The 15,009-nt window shown below is 33.0% G+C and overlaps 1 non-coding gene and 1 pseudogene across 1 annotated transcript; one reads left to right on the top strand and one right to left on the bottom strand.

Moving 5' to 3' along the window:
- Positions 1–8,878: 8,878 nt before the first annotated feature.
- Positions 8,879–13,309, bottom strand: LOC108660651 (uncharacterized; annotated as a pseudogene).
- A 150-nt stretch (positions 13,310–13,459) lies between these two features.
- LOC148764088 (small nucleolar RNA R71) lies at positions 13,460–13,566 on the top strand. Its single transcript, XR_016025007.1, has one exon. It is a non-coding gene; the product is annotated as a small nucleolar RNA R71 (small nucleolar RNA).
- Positions 13,567–15,009: the final 1,443 nt, after the last annotated feature.

Below are 15,009 nucleotides of genomic sequence, written 5' to 3'. Positions count from 1 at the left end.
TGGAAGATAGATAGGAAGGGCTAGTGAAGCTTGATTTGGGAAAACAACTTTTGGAGTGATATTAATGTAAATTGGATTGGCTGTGATGTTTTGTGCATGATAGGTTTCAACAAGGCCCCTCAGCCCCATTTGGACCATTAGGGAAGTTAGAGTCGATTAAAGGTTCAACAAATACCAGTGAGTGAACTTGCATTTCAAAGTATTTTGGGGAAATGTTTACATGTTTCAAATAATCATTTAGGAATCTTATCAGTTTTTGCTTTAAGATTGCCTGGGAACAAGCCCTTGATAAAATGTTTGATGTTGTGAAATGAACAATGTGTAAAAGGTTGAATCCACATGTTTTTGTATGATGTTGATATATATATATATATACATATATGTATATTATGTCATAAATGGTACCATTGTGTGACAAATGTAACCGTGCATGAGCTGGGTGAGATATGGTGTCTGGCTATGTGCACAATGTGGGGGGATGCACATGAGTTGGGCGAGATGGTGGTGTATGTATTTATATATATATATTTACTATATAGAGATGTTTGGACTTAATATGTGCTTGCATTGACTATTGAAAACTTGAGTATTGTAAATGTGTTCAGTTTATTATACAATGTGGCATGAGTGGATTTTCTCGGTGGCAGTGAAAGCCCTTGGATTTTGTCTGGCCAGAATTTCGTTGCAGCGAGAATGAAACTTTCTGTTCCGCTTATCATTTGACTGGTTTTTGCCATATTTTCCACTTCTCCTATTTCATGTTGAATATGAATTCTCTATCGTCACATGATTTAGCAACCAAGAGTTCAATTGAGGGTTTTAATAAAGACTTAAGCTAAAGTGCATCGTTTTCAAATAAGTGCATTATGATTTTAAACTTTTCCTTATTATATTGATTGTTCCCTTCCTATGTTCACTCACTGAGTTTGTACTCACGTTTTTAAAATTCATGTTTTAGGTTTCCTGAGTTAAAGGTGATTGGATCCTAGGACGAGGTGCTCCTCCCTATACATTGCTCGGTAGGTTTAACTTGACACTAAGTGTTATCAATCGTGCCCAGAGTCACTCCGCTGACAGTCAAGGTCTAATTATGTGTATATGAATATTTAATGTGAAACATTAAGAATCATTTGTTAATCTATTTATGAATATATTGGTGGATGATGCCATTATGAATGTATGATTGGGTTTTATAAATCGTTTTCAAAGAAACGGTATTTGAACATTTCGAGCTTTGAATTCTAAAGGAATAAGGATTAATGTATAAGATCAATTAAGTAGGCTTGCTTAGGCTTAATGGGCTGAGCCCATTGGGCCCTTGCGCTAGTCATGACTTGGGATTTGGGTCGTGACAATTTCGTATCAGATTCAGGTGAAAATCGTGTTGGAAGAGTTTGGACTGCTGTAGTTCTACATAAGGTAACACATGGAATGAAAGCTGTGGCACCAAAGAGGCCAAAGCCACAGTGCTAAAGAGAGTGTGTTTGCCGCACTAGTGGAATTGATGCCCCCACAATGCCACCTGAGAGCAGAAGGTCGTAACATTGAGGAAATAGCACCACGATGCCACAAGATAGGCCACAGCGCCAAGATGGGTAACGCAACAGCCCCTAAGACATTTCCAAAAGTAATTTTTTCTATAGGATTTTGGAAATTAGGTTTATTTAGAGCTTATTTAAGGGACCTTTTTCAAAGGTTTTAAGGGAGGATGGCAAGCAACTATTCTAGAGAAAAAATGTGAAGAATGAAGTGGAAAACAAGAGAATTTGAGAGAGAATTGAGATCAAAAGCTTCTACTATTAGTTTCTTTCTTTACTTTTGTATTTCTCTTATTTTCGTTGATTGGATTCATGGCTAAATTTCTCTGGAAGATGTTTTTATTAGTTATTATGAGCTAAATTATCTTTCTAGGTTTGTGCTGTATTTCAACATGTAATCTAAATATTTGTTTCTCTTTTATATGAATGGGTATAGTTTTGCTTATTCAAATATGTTCTTAATACTTTTAATTGTCTAGCCAATGATTGACTGATTTGTTAATATAGACGAGACTCGACAAAGTGATTGTAAATAAAACTAAGATTTAAATAGTGCATGTTCACTTCACGTAAGTGATCTGATTTGCAATTAAGGTAGACGTATGCCTAAATGCCATACATAGCTTAAAACACTAGCTTAATGAACCTTATTAATTGATTACTATAGACATATAGTGACCCAATTAAGTTAGGTATTTGTACAAGCATCTAAATGAAGACTTATGCATTGTTTGGATTCTAGGTTAGCAAAACTACCCATAAATGTAAATAATAAGTGAAGTTAGTGTAGATGAAGTGTCGAATGAACCCATAACCCTAGGTTTTAATCTATTGCCTTTTTCTAGTGAATTTTTAGTTTTTATTAATTAGTTTAATGTTTAATTAAATTTAGTTGCAATTACTTTGGTACAAAATTGAGTTAATTGAATAAGATTGGTTTTTAATAATTTTAGTACTTAGTGAAAAATTAGATGCAAATCCATATGAGATACGATTCTAGACTTACTATCTATATTATTTGTTCGATACGTATATTTGTGTCAGTTAAAATTCTACTATGCAAGTATACATATCGAATAAATAGTATATAAGCAAGCAGAGTATTGATCCCACAAGGAATTGATCTAAAATTTTACTAAATACTAAAATTAAAATAAATTAATCTTATCCAAACACTCAAAATTAATTGATTAACTGAAACTAATTAACTAAAATTTAAACTAGCAAGAAAAATAAAAATAACAATAACTTGAGAAAATAACAAATCAAATAAGCTTAAGATTACAATATCCCTCACACTTCATCTAAATCTTACCTCTCTTCCTTAACTTATTTCAATGGATTGAATTGCTAACTTAGAGTTCTAAATTATTTATAAGGGTCGCTTGACTCATCTTATAAAAATATCTATTTTAACCAAAACACTGTATCTCTATGTGAATTGAAATTAAAATAGACTCATTAAGTTCAGGCTCTAATCTGGCTACATATGACCTATAGGTATATCCCTATCCTATACACAAATCAATTAATATGAACATATGCTATCTTAATTTTAGTCTACTCTAAACTACCTTTCCCAAGTTTGTTTAGGTTCCTAAATCAATTTAATTGGTGATCAGGCAATTAAAAGCATTATGAACAAATTGGAATAAACAATTCAAATACCATTAAAGATAAGTAAGAAAGAGATTAAAAATTTAGATTACATGTGAGTTCAATTGCAATCCTAAAAAAAAAATTATCTACTCATGATTGCAAAAACAAATAACATTGTATAAAATTCAACCATTGAAAGTAACAAGAACAATAAAAGCCAAGGAAGAAAACAAAACAAGATTTGCCGCCTTAATCTCCAAGTTTCAGCCTTAACTTCTAACTTCTTGAATCTCTCAAAAGTTGTCTACTCTAATGTTCTTCAAGCTATCCTATTTATAATAATAACTTAACCTATTCTTCCTTAAGTTGACCTAGGGTTTAATTGGGCTTAAAAGTGTAATAAGAGGCCCAAAAATAATTGTCAGTCTTTACAAATTTCCATTCCCGGCACAATACATCTAGCCATTTTTCAACATGATTTTCTCTATTTTCAATGTAGAAATGGGTAAAGTGATCTTTATAAAAGTTATAGGTCCATCTTTTAGCTTTCCAATGGTCTAAAAATCAAATCATTTGGAGTTCTATAGCATGAGTTATGGCTAAAAAACTGAAGCATATGCAAGCTGATTCTGAGTCTTTCAACACTTTACTTTCCAAAATTAAGTCCAATCTCTTTTAATCTTACAAAAAATATAAAAACTAATAAATAATAACCAAATTAAAAGAAATAACATAAAATTAAAATAACTCATTAAAAATAAACTAATTATAAAAACAACTAAAAATAATAAATTATAATTGAAAATTGAGGACTTAGCTAATATTTCATAACAAAATTGGATTAAAATAATTCTATAAAATAGAATTATCACACCCTAAAACTTAAGATTTTGCTAGTCCTCGAGTAAAAGAAAATGTCAAAAAAGAAAACTGAACACAAAAAAAAAAAAAATCCTTGAACAAGAGATAGAAGTACCAAATCATGATTTCTCAATTTTTCTTCAGAAATTAATTCAAATTCCAACTTAAGGTAACATACAGCTAATCCTTAAATTCATGCATCAATTCAAATGAAAACTTATTTTTCGAATGGACTTCCTGTGTGTATGTGAATGCTCTCTTATAAGGAATATTATGCAATTTGGATTAGTTTATGCTAAATCTAAGAATAGATTAGTACTAGGATCCCATAAGTTTGCTTTCCATCTCTCTCTCCATTAATGTAGATTAACACTTATTCAAGGATCAATAGGTCTTTATCAAGCTTGTAATGTAAGGCTAGGGTCAAGGAATGATAGAGAATATATTTAGACTCAAATTCACCCTAAGCACTTAATCAATCTAGGACATATAAAGAGCTCATTTTTTTTGTTTTTTGAATAGCACCCCCAAACTTGAAGTGAAGTTTCCTTTGTACGAAATTTTTTTTTCCTTTTTTTTTCAACCCCCAAACTTATTTTTGACAATTATAAACAATGGGTAATTTTGCTAACAACCATCACTTTTTTTTTTTCACCTTTCTCCCTCAATTTATCTTTAAGCTCAAACCATTCCTTAGAAAGACTAAAATACTTAGAGGGTGAAAGGTTCAAATTGCTGGATTTAAATAGACAGGTCAAGACTAACATAACTGTGTAATTACAAAGAAAAGGTAAATTAGGCTCAAAGAGGGTGACTAAGGATAAATATAACAAGGTAGGCTCAAAAAGGGTCAAACAATCCAAATATGGCCTAAATCACTTCCTATCCTAAGTGTTATCTAAAATTTTGCCTTGAGAGAGAATGAAACAAATTCTAGAATTCTTGAGTTCACTATACTTTTTCATCAATATAAAATTTCTCTAAATCAGACAAAAATTCTAAGTAAAAGAGTATAGTGCTCAAATTATTGGAAGTCACATTCTAAAATAAAGCTAACACAAAAATATCACATAAAATTAAATCATAACTATATGCTTCACAAAAGCTAAGAATCAAAAGATAATTAAAATATCATTCTAAGATTAGGACAATCATGTATGAGGTGCAACTATCTCAATTTTTTTTAAAAAATAAAGCTAACTAAAAGAAATAAACTAACAAAATTATAAGCCACTCCCCCAAACTTGGAACAAACATTGTCCTCAATCTGATAAAAGAAAATAAAAGAAAAAGGACAAGAAAATTGGACTAAACATTACCTACTTGGAATAAACATTGTCCTCAATGTGAGGGCCGCGACTCTCACTTATGCGAACCCAAAGCGTTACACTTCTAGTTTCAGCGCCGTGGCGCTCAAATGTTCTACCTAGGTCTTTTGTCCAGGCTGTGGCTCTCCCTATGAAGGCGACGACGCTGAAACATTCTGTTTTAGTTGCCGTTCCATGCTTCGTCCAACGACGCAACTCTCCCTTTGAGGGCTGCGGAGCTAAAACATTTTGTTTCAGCTTCGTTTTCAACACCTTTTAGGACCGAGGCTCTGATTTTTTTTAATTTTTTTCTTTTTTTAATTTTTTTGTGATTTTTTTAATTTTTTTTAATCCAATGACCTACAAAAGGGAACATAAAAAAATAGATTAAAAAAATAAATTAAAAAGCAAGAAATAAAATAAAGATGAAAATGAGTAAGGTTGAGGAGCTTGGGTTGCCTCCCAAGTAGCGCTTCATTTATAACCTTTAACTGGACTGACTTGGACTCTAGGTCGTGTCAAGCAAGTGACTTGAGGACTTTTGACGATTAATTTTGCCTCCCCAATAATGCTTCTGTCACTACTCGAAATTCCCATCGAGCCCGTGACAATCGCCATGATGTCTTGATAAACATTCATTATCCAAAATACCAATCAAAACCTCGCAAGGCTTAACATCAATTTTCTTGCTTCCCCTGTGAGTATTAGTTACTAAAATCATGTTTTAAAGTGATATGAACCAATTTCAATTCAAAAATAGTAAAAGAGAAATTTCAACTACACAGGAGTATTTTGGTCATTTTTTTCAAAAATTTTGAAACCAGCTAAAACATAGTATGAGAGAAATTTACACATTTCATAACCGAAAATAAGTTTAGATATCTAAAGCATTCATTAAAAGTGAAATGATAACGATTAGAATAAAATAAAAATATTGAATAAAATATTCTATTTTTTTATAAAATAATTTTTATAAAGATATCCGTAAATAATTTTTGTAGCGTAAAAGCAAAATAAATTCGTACATACAGTAACATAGATAGTCAAGGTATGTAATTAAATTTACAATGACACGTGAGGCCCTAAATGACTAAAAGTAATGAAGGCTGTGAACCTACAGTTTTTGAGGAAGTAAAGCCAACTATAGCCTTCGACGATATTAGCTATTTACAAACTATCCTGAGCATGAAATAGGTGGAAATGAGGGTAATGAGATTATATAATCCTAGTGAGTAAACAAATACCATCTAAAATATCTACAGCTGAGTAAATGGAGACAGATAAAATAGATTAGCATAAAAATGATTCACAGCATTTCAACTCATTTTAATAAGATAAAATAGATTCATTTCACCTAAATAAACAACAAGGCTTATGATTTTCTGAAAAGCTTGGCTTGTGCCAAAATCATTCTCATACTCAGTTGTCAAGGATACCTTGGCCTGGGGCTATCCCAACCGAGTCTGCCAAGGTTGTTAAAAAATCATGTACGCATAAATCATGTTTTTATTTTGAAAACATAGCCGTTCCTTGGCGTTGGCTGAGTTCACCCTTGCGTGGTGGTTTGGCGTGAAGTGAACTCTAAAGTTTTACCTCAGGAGTTATCCCACGCGCCTCTCCGACCGAGGTAAGAATATACCTAGATTTCATGCCCCTCTAATAGGCTGGTCCACAGAACTCACCCACTGTAGTAAACTAATCGATATCCCACAAAATCAATAAAAATTCAACAGCATGACATAGCAATTTTATCATTATCCAACTTATCAAGGCAAACAATAGTTTGTACATTTTCAACACAAATACCTATCCAGCAATTCATGCCCACATTATCATAAGCCATTCAATTCAAAACATAATTTATAACACAGCAAGTAGTCTCCAATTACTCCATTTTCCAAGCCATCATTCAATATCAAGACAATTTATAAAATCATTTCATTTAATCACATTTTGCTTATAAAACATAAAGATTTACCATTTAAACTCATTTTCCATAAAATCACAAAAACGAATTAAATTCACTTCAGATAATGAAGATGATGATAAGGTTACTCACTGTAATGGAAATTGAGTTTTGAGTACTCCGATTCTTGATCCTTAGGTACTATCTCTTTACTTTTATCAGAAAGTTCACCACCTAGACATAATGCACAATGAAGCTACTTACCACATTGGTGCTAAACCGTTATAAAACTATATGGATGCATGAAATGGAATGCAAATTGTTCGGATCATCGTCTAAACATGGTGTTCTACATAAATTCAATTGTGTACCTAAATAAAACGGTATTGGCCTAATTCGATCTATCACTCGATTAATTGGCCAATATGTCCAATTCAACTCCAATTAACTCCATTTTTCTTCCAATTCTCCAAACCATCAAACACAAGTCAAATAGCATAAAATTTAGTAAAATCATCTTCACATTTTCTCTTGGAAATTTCGGCCATTATGGGTGCATCAACACTATGATTTTTCCTACTTGATTTTCTCACCGTAATTCATCATTTCCTAACCAATTCACTTGAAATAAAATCAAATCCACCATACACATTCTACATGGAAGATTCGGCCAATGATGGGTGATGGGAGGAAGTGAATTTTTCTTGTTGGCTTTTCATGCTACACATCACTAACTAACTAAAAACACTAAAATACATTGAAATCTAACCAAATCAAGCCTCAAAACCTCCCTCTAAGTGTTCGGCCAGCAAGGGATTCATCATGATTTCATGTGATTCAACTATGGAAAATAAGAAAAAATGCTTAAGAAAGAGAGATCTCAAGCTTAAATTGAAAAAATCTTACTTTTTTCACTTGTTTCCTTGAATCTTCACACTTTTCCCTTGAATTTTTCCACCTACGATTTTGTTCTTCCTTTTTCTTGCTTCTTCTTGGTGAGGCCGACCATAATTAAGAGAAATGGGCTGGTTTTGTGCTAATTTATAAGGAAAATAATAAAGAAATAAAAGCTTAACACTTGTCACCTTACCATTGGTCCATTTTTAAATTCTTAACTATTAAGCTTTCTTTCTTCACCACATAAAATATTTCAATTATCCACAATATAAAATGTTAATGGATGAAATCCATGGGTGTGACAAGTGTTTGGTGTGTAAAATTATAATTTTACCCTTGGGTGGCACAATGACTATATTGCCCCTTATGCTCTAAAAAATGCCGGAATTAAAATTTTTCACCTCTCAAACTCAAATTATGTTATAAATGGTCAATCTTGGTCAAAAACTTCTTCCAACATTCCAATTTTAACCTCGGGTGGCAAAATGACCATTTTGCCCCTACGTTATGAAAATTCCAATTTGACTCCAAATTGGTCCTCGAACTCCGAATCACCATTTTAAGTTATTCTAGGGTTTTAAAATTCTCAATTTCATCTTAAAATCTCTATTTGGACTAGTTCGAGGATTAATTCAACTTAATTATACCATTTGGTACATTACCGTCCTTTAATGATTTTTGAGGTACCCAAGTAAGCAAACATGCATTCTTATGTAGGAATGGCATAATAAACATATTGTAGAGCCGGGCTTGACAGCTTCAATCTTTGTTCATTGACTAAATTTTTGACCATCTATCCCTCGAACTTCGATTGCTCCATGTGGAAATACCTCATTGATAATAAAAGGACCAGACCACCTTGATTTAAGTTTTCTCGAAAATAATTTCGGACAAGAATTATAGAGCAACACTGCTTGTCCTAGCCCAAAGCTTCTTTCCAATATCTTCTTATCATGCCATTGCTTTGTTTTCTCTTTATAGAGTTTGGCATTCTCATAAGCTTGAAGGCGAAATTCATCAAGTTCATTTAATTGGAACAACCTTTGCTCACCTACTGCTTGCAAATAAAAATTTAACTTCTTCACGGCCCAATAAGCATTATGTTTAAGTTCTATTGACAAATGACAAGCTTTGCCAAAGATCAACTTATATGGAGACATACCAATTGAGGTCTTGTAAGCAGTCCGATATGCCCGTAGGTCATCATCCAATCTTTTTGCCCAATCTTTTCTTGTGGGACAAACCGTTTTCTCCACAATCCTCTTGATTTTTGTATTTGATACTTCCGCTTGGCCACAAGTTTGAGGATGGTATGCAGTTGCAACCTTGTGTTTAACTCCATATTTTACTAAAAGCGCATCAAAATATTTGTTGTAAAAGTGACTTCCCTCATCACTAATAATTGCCTTTGGAGTGCTTAATCGAGTGAAAATATTCTTCTTGATGAAATTCATCACCACCTTTGAATCATTATGAGGAAAGGCTACCGCTTCAACCCACTTGAAGACATAATCAACAGCAAGCAAAATGTATTTGTTATTGTATGAAGATATGAACGGACCCATGAAGTCAATACCCCATACATCAAAAATTTCTATCTCCAGGATGTTGGTGAGAGGCATCTCATGTTGCCTGGAGATATTACCCACCATTTGGCACCTGTCACAATGCCAAACAAATTGTGAGCATCTTTAAGTAATCTATGCCAATAAAAACCTGATTGGAGGACTTTAACAGCAGTCCTTATTCCTCTAAAGTGTCCTCTATATTTTGAAGAATGGAAATGGTGAAGCACACATTGAATTTCTTCTTCCAAGACACATTTTTTGAAGATCTGGTCTTTACATTGCTTTAACAAGTAAGGCTCATCCCAAAAATAAAATTTAACATCATGTAAAAATTTCTTTTTCTGATGAAAATTTAAATAAGGGGGAATGATATTGCTTACCAAATAATTCATGAAATCAGCATACCAAGGAAGTGATTTCTTACCAACTTAAAGGATTTGTTCATCAGGAAAAATTTCCTTGATTAAGGTTGAATCCTTACCTTGAGCTTCAATCTCTAATTTTGAAAGGTGGTCTGCCACTTGATTTTCTATTCCTTTTCTATCATGAATCTCTAGATCAAACTCTTGTAACAAGAGAATCCACCTTATCAATCTTGGTTTAGCACCCTTCTTGGCAATCAAATATTTGATAGCTGAATGGTCAGTGTACACTATCACCTTTGTCCCCACGAGACAGGAGCGAAATTTGTCAAAAGCAAAAACTACAGCCAAGAGCTCCTTTTCAGTTATGGTATAATTTTTCTAGGCCTTATTCAAAGTCTTGCGAGCATAATAGATGGAATGGAAGATTTTATCCTTCCTTTGTCCCAAAACAGCTCCCATCGCATAATCACTTGCATCACACATTAATTCAAAAGGAAGAGTCCAATCGGGACTAATTATGATAGGTGCAGATATTAATCTTTTCTTCAATTCATCAAAAGCAACAAGACATTCATTATCAAACTTAAATGGCACATCTTTTTCCAATAAATTGCAAAGAGATTTAGAAATTTTTGAAAAGTCTGTTATAAATCTTCTATAAAAACCAGCATGACCAAGAAAACTTCTAATACCTTTGACATTTATTGGAGGTGGTAATTTCTCAATTGCTTCAATTTTTGCTTTATCTACCTCAATGCCACTACTAGAAATCTTGTGCTTAAGAACAATACATTCTCGCACCATAAAGTGACCTTTCTCCCAGTTAAGCACCAAATTTGTTTCTTCACATCTCTTGAGTACCCTAGCAATATTTAAGAGACAATCATCAAAATTATTTCTAAAGATAGAAAAATCACTCATAAATACATCTAAATATTTCTCCACCATGCTTGTGAATATGGCCATCATAGATCTCTGAAAGGTGGCAAGTGCATTACATAGTCCAAATGGCATTCTTCTAAAAGCAAAGATGCCATAAAGACATGTAAATGTAGTCTTTTCTTGATCTTCAGGAGCAATAGTAATTTGGTTATAGCCAAAATAACCATCTAGAAAGCAATAATATTCTTTACTAGCCAAGCGATCCAACATCTGATCAATGAATGGAAGAAGGAAGTGATCTTTCCTTGTAGCTTTGCTGAGCTTGCAGTAGTCCATGCATTCTCTCCATACAGTCACAGTTCTTGTTGGAATAAGCTCATTATTGTCATTGGCAACCACAGTCATTCCTCATTTTTTAGGAACACATTGAATTGGACTTACCCATGAGTTATCAAAGATAGGATAAATTATTCCAGCATCCAACCACTTGATGATTTCCTTCTTGACTACTTCTTTCATGATAGGATTCAATCTTCCTTGCTATTCAATTGTGGCTTTATGATTTTCCTAAAGGAGAATTTTGGGCATGCAAACAGAAGGGCTAATTCCTTTAATATCAGCTATGGTCCACCCTATTGCTTTCTTAAATTCTCTAAGTGTCCTCAATAACTTCTCTTCTTGCATGTTAGTAAGAGCAGCAGAAATAATAATTGGAAAAGTAGAAGATTTTCCTAGAAAAGCATACCTCAAGTGTGCAGACAAAGGTTTGAGTTCCAAAATAGGTGGTTCCTCAATGGAGGGCTTAGAAGCTAGCATTAAAGAAGCTAAAATATTTAAAAACTCAAATTAATGATTAGTTCTAAATCTGGAGTGAGCATTTAACAAATTTGAATATTCAATAAATTCATCATCATCCCTATCAGAATTAGCAACTAAACATGCTTTTAGAGGATCATTGGGATTTTCTTCTAAGAAAACATCGTGTGTAAAATTATTTACCACACTTATGGAAAAATGGTCTTCAGATGTCACAAGTAATTTTAAAGCTTTAAAAATATTAAATGTTACTTGTTGGTCTTGAACTCTCACAATGAGCTCACCTTTTTAAACATCAATCAAAGCTCTAGCAGTTGCTAAGAATGGCTTCCTAAGGATGATTGGAATTTGCCTATCTTCTTCCATGACAAGAATTATAAAATCAATTGAAAAAATAAATTTATCTACCTTGACAAGAACATCTTTAATAACTCCCCTTGGGTACACATAAGAACGATCAACCAGTTGCAAAGTAATTGAAGTGGGTTTGCATTCCCCCAAACCAAGTTTCTCAAAAATTGATCAAGGCGTTAAATTGATACTTGCACCTAAATCACTTAGCTTTCGCAAAAAATAAATTAGCAATAGTGCAAGGGATTGTGAAACTACCTAGATCTTTGAGTTTTGGTCATAGTTTATTTTGGAGAATTGCACTACACTCTTTTGTAAGGAAGACAGTTTCAAACTCACCTAGCTTTCTTTTTTTGGAGAGGATGTCCTTCAAAAACTTGACATAACTGGGCATTTGTTCCAAAGCTTCAGTAAAAGGAATATTTATGTGTAATTTCTTGAAGACATTGAGGAACTTCTAAAATTGCTTTTCAAGCTTTTGTTTTTGGAGCCTTTGGGGAAAAGGTCATGGAGGATGGATTACTTGAGAAGTTCTTTGATTTTCAGCCTTTTCATCTTCTTTTTATTCAATTTCACTCTTTTTCTCACACATTCCTTCCTTATCAACATGTTCATTCTTAGGTTCAACTGCTTTTTCATTCACCCTTTCAATCTTTTTTCCATTCCTTAAAGTGATTGCTTGGCATTGTTCCTTACCTTTAGGATTGATTTGTTTGTCACTAGGTAAGGAACATTGAGGTCTATTGTTGATGGAATTTGCAAGCTGTCCTACTTGGATCTCAAGATTTCTCAAGGAGGCTCATTGACTTTTAATTAAAGCATCAGTCTTGGACATATATTGCAAGAGATGTTCTTCCAATTGGGACTTCTTTTTAGGAATTTGTGGTCTAGCTTGTTGTTGAAAACCAAAAGGCATGATGGGTTTTGGATTGGAAAGCCCTGCATTGTTGTTCCATGAAAAGTTGGGATGGTTTTTCCAACCAAGATTATAAGTATTGGAGTATGGGTTATTTTGCTGTCTATTGAAGTTCCCCACAAATTGGACTGATTCAGAATTGTATGGACATCGATCATATGAATGGCCATCTCCACACATCTTACAAACTACTAATGAATTTTGAACCGCACGAACTCCTAGTGTGTCAAACTTCTTGGACAATGCAGCTACTTGAGCAGTTAAGTTCCCAAGTGCATCAATTTCATAGGCTCCAATAACCATTGATAATTATTTGATGCCATCTCTTCCAACAAATTATAAGGATCTGTAGCATTCTTACTTATTAATGCCCCATCAGCAGCAGCATCAATTGTAGTTTTTATTGACCCAACCAACCCATTGTAGAATGTCTGAACTTGTAACCAATCAAGAATCCCATGATGTGGACATCTTCCCAGTAATTCTTTAAACCTCTCCCAGGCTTCATACAAGGACTCACCATCAAATTGTGTGGATGAGGTGATATCGTTCCTCATCTTTGCAGTCTTAGTAGGCGAAAAAAATTTACTAGAAACTTTGGTGCCAAGTCTTCCCATGTAGTGATAAACCCATTGGGTAGCAAATTAAGCTAGCTCTTTGCTTTATCCCTCAGAGAAAATGAAAACAATCTCAATATAATAGTATCATCAGTTACTCCATTATATTTAAAGGTATCGCAAATCTCCAGGAAATTTACTAAATGAGAATTAGGATCATCACTGGGTAACCCACCAAACTAGACTGAAGACTGAATCATCTGAATGTAAGCTATTTTAATTGCAAAATTATTTGCATTGATGGAAGGTCTCTTAATGCTTTGGTGTAAACCTTGCAAAAGTGGAACAGCATAATCTCACAGTGCTCTATTTGCTTCGGGAACCAGATTAATGGCATTATTGCCATTGTTATTGTTATCCTCAACCATTGTCTGACTTACAACTGCAACTTGTAAATTCTCCCTTAGACGTCTTCTAAAAGTTCTTTCTATCTCAAGATCAAAAGGAATAAGATTCAAGTTGTTTCTTCTTTGCATACAATGACCAAAGATATCTGCAAACAAACAAAATCTAATATTAAAACAAGAAAAATAAAATTTGAAGTAAGACTAAATTGCTTGGTATTAGTATTAATAAAAATTCTAGAAACAATTCCCCGGCAACGATGCCAGAAACTTGTCAGTTAAAATTCTACTATGCAAGTATACGTGTCGAGTAGATAGTATATAAGCAAGCAGAGTATCGATCCCACAGGGAATTGATCTAAAATTTTACTAAGTACTAAAATTAGAACAAATTAATCTAATCCAAACACTCAAAATTAATTGATTAACTAAAACTAATAAACTAAAATTTAAACCAACAAGAAAAATCAAAATAATAATAACTTGAGAAAATATCAAATCAAACAAGCCTAGGACTACAATATCCCTCACACTTCATCTAAATCTTACCTTTCTTCCTTAACTTATTTCAATGGGTTGAATTGCTAACCTAGAGTCCTAAATTATTTATAAGGGTCTCTTGACTCATCTTATAAAAATATCTATTTTAACCAAAACACTATATCCCTATGTGAATTCAAATTAAAATAGATTCATTAAGTTTAGGCTCTAATCTGGCTACATATGGCCTATAAGTATATTCTTATCCTATACGCAAATTAATTAATATGATCATATGCTATCCTAATTTTAGTCTACACTCAACTCCCTTTCCCAAGTTTGTTTAGGTTCCTAAATCAATTTAATTGGTGATAAGGTAATTAAAAGCATTAAGAACAAATTGGAATAAACAATTCAAATCCCATCAAAGATAAGTAAGAAAAAGATTAAAAATTTAGATTACATGTGAGTTCAATTGCAATCCTAGAAAAAGAAAATTAGCTTCTCATGATTGCAAAAACAAATAACATTGTATTAAATTCAACCATTGAAAGTAACAAGA

This window comes from Theobroma cacao, chromosome 2, assembly GCF_053813885.1.
Source record: "Theobroma cacao isolate CCN51 chromosome 2, ASM5381388v1, whole genome shotgun sequence".
Lineage (NCBI taxonomy): Eukaryota > Viridiplantae > Streptophyta > Magnoliopsida > Malvales > Malvaceae > Theobroma > Theobroma cacao.
The sequence above is the reverse complement of the archived record's forward strand: the minus strand, read 5'-3'. Positions and strand labels throughout refer to the sequence as shown.